The sequence below is a fragment of the Enhydra lutris genome, unplaced genomic scaffold, assembly GCF_002288905.1.
Source record: "Enhydra lutris kenyoni isolate GAN:26980312 unplaced genomic scaffold, ASM228890v2 scaffoldscaffold12, whole genome shotgun sequence".
Taxonomy (NCBI): Eukaryota; Metazoa; Chordata; class Mammalia; order Carnivora; family Mustelidae; genus Enhydra; species Enhydra lutris.
Window position 1 is genome coordinate 22,967,536 of NW_019154096.1, and position 2,735 is coordinate 22,970,270.

The 2,735-nt window shown below is 40.5% G+C and overlaps 1 protein-coding gene across 1 annotated transcript in view; it reads right to left on the reverse strand.

Annotated features, from left to right (window-relative positions):
- The window catches only part of LOC111144952 (DNA replication helicase/nuclease 2), a 52,804-nt gene that overhangs the window by 8,476 nt on the left and 41,593 nt on the right, over positions 1–2,735 (reverse strand). The window lies entirely within an intron of this gene.

Sequence of the window (2,735 nt, forward strand, 5' to 3'; positions counted from 1 at the left end):
GGAGGGAGGAAGGAAGGAAGGAAGGAAGGAAGATCAAGTAAATTTTCTGGACACTCTAACATTGCTCAAATTTTGATATTTCCAAATGGAAATCTGAAACACTCAAGAGGTAGTAAGTTAATTATTTTTTTAACTTTTTATTTATTTAAGTAATCTCTACACCCAGTGTGGGGCTCAAACCCATGACCCTGAGATCAAGAGTCACAATAATTTTTTAAATTTTTTTTTTAAAGATTTTATTTCCTTGAGAGAGCAAGAGAGAGTACAGGGGATAAGGGTGGAGCCCAATGCAGGGCTCAATCTCAAAACCTGAGGATCATGACCCGAGCCAAAAGCAGCCGCTTAACAGACTAAGCCAGCCAGGCACCTCCAATAATTTTTTTTAAATATCAACAGGACTTCACTTCTGGTAAACTGGAGTGCTTTTCCTCACTCCTCGCACAAAGTACAACTAAAAACTCTAAACATTATATATAAAACAAACATAAGGACTCTGAAAAGTGGAGAAAAGGTAGACCATCTAGGGACCTTGGGACCTGAGGAACAGTAGTTTGTTTCCTGGGTTTTCTTTGGCCCTTATCTATCTCAACTTTGGAGCTGAAGAATTTAACCCAGGAATTTGTCTGTGCTGATGGGCACAGACAAAAAACAAACAAACAAACAAACAAAAACTCAAAAAAAGCCAAAGGAAAAGAGAAAGCCTAGCAGACAGAAAACTTGTATACAATAGCCACTCTACTCTAACCAAAGGCCACAAAAAACACTGTAGTCTTATGCCCCACTGATGCAGGCAAAGGAACTTCAATGTCCTACTGGGGCAGTAACAGAGCCCTGCAAGGAGGCAGCCAGGACTTTAATCTTTGCTGAATGATAATAAGGCCCCACCTCACAATGTCAGTGGAGACCATGTGGGGAACCCAGACTTCTACCCCTATCCATCAGTAATGAGGAGCCCCTATTGCTTTACGTTAAGAGGCCAAATGGGAACCTCACTTCAACTCCCACCTGGCAGTAATGAAGTGACGTACTCTCTTGCCCTATCAGAGTAGAATCAGAGAAAGCTAGCTAAAACAGAAGTCTTAAATAAATAACATAATGCAAAATGTTCAGGTTCGTCATAAAATATACATAGCCAGGGGCACATGGGTGGCTCAGTCGGTAGTGTCCAACTCTAGATCTCCCTTCACGTCTTGATCTCAGGGTTCTGAATTCAAGCCCCACACTGGACACGGAGCCTACTTAAAAAAAAAAAAAAAAAAAAAAAATGGGGCACCTGGGTGGCTCAGTTGGTTAAGCCTCTGTGTCATCAGATCATGATCCCAGGGTCCTGGATCAAGTCCCACATCAGGCTCCCTGCTCAGAAGGGAGCCTGCTTCTCCCTCTACCCCTCTCCTCTGCTTGGGCTCTCTCTCTCTCAAATAAATAAACAAAATCTTAAAAAAAGAAAGAAAGAAAGAGAGAGGAAGAAAGAAAGGAAGAAAGAGTTACATAAAAAAACAAAAACAAGGGGAGCCTAGGGGGTTCAGTCAGTTAAGCATCTGCCTTCGGCTCAGGTCATGATTCCAGGATCCTCGGATCAAGCTCCATGCTTAGTGGGGAGCCTGCCTCTCCCTCTTCCCTTGCTTGTGCTCTCTCTCTCTCTCTCTCTCTCTGTCAAATAAATAAATAAATAAAATGTTTTAAAAAATACATTAAAAAAAAAAAAAACATACCCAGGAAAATAGCGTACTGGATGAAAAAAAGGTACTCAAAAGATGCCAACCACAAGGATATCAGAGATGTTAGAATTGTATGACAAAGATTTTATTTTTTTAAGTTTATTTTTATTTTTTTTAGTAAACTTTACACCCTATGTGGCACCCAAACTCATGACCCCAAGATCAATAGTGTATGACAAAGATTTTAAAGCAGCCATGATAAAAATGTTTCATTGAGGAACTACGAACATACTTGAATCAAATAAAAAGTAGAAAGTCTCAACAAAGAAATAGAGCACAAAAGAAAAAGCAAATGGAAATTTTAGAACTGAAAACGTAATAACCGAAACTTTAAAATCATGGAATATACTCACAGCAAAGGACAGGGCAAAGATGCAGTGAACTGAGACACAGAAAAAAAGAAATCATACAGGCTGAATAACAGAAAGAAAATAGCCTGAAGAAAAATACATGAACAGAGCCTGACAGATCTGTGGAATAATCAAAAGATCAAACATTTCTGTCTTCAAAGTCCTAGAAAAAAAGAAAAAAAGAGGAAAGAGCTGAAACAGTACTAGAAGCAATCATGGCTGAAAACGTCCCAAGCTTGGCAAGAGATACTAAATACACAGATTCAATAAGCTGAGAAAACTTCAAACGTGATTTAAAAAAAAAAAAAGAAAAAAACACTATGAGACACAGTAATTAAAATTCTAAAAACTAAAAGAAAAATGTCTGAGGGGTGCCTGGGTGGCTCAGTTGGTGAAACATCTGCTTCTGGCTCAGGATCCTGGGACTGAGTCCCAGCTCAGGCTCCATGCTCAGGGATTCCCTCTCCCTCTGCCCCTCCTAATTGAGTGTGCTCTCTCTCTCCCTCTCTAAAGTAAATAAATAAATCTTAAAAAAAAAAAAAAAAGAGGGACGCCTGGGTGGCTCAGTTGGTTGGACGACTGCCTTCGGCTCAGGTCATGGTCCCGGAGTCCCGGGATCGAGTCCCGCATCGGACTCCCAGCTCCATGGGGAGTCTGCTTCTCCCTC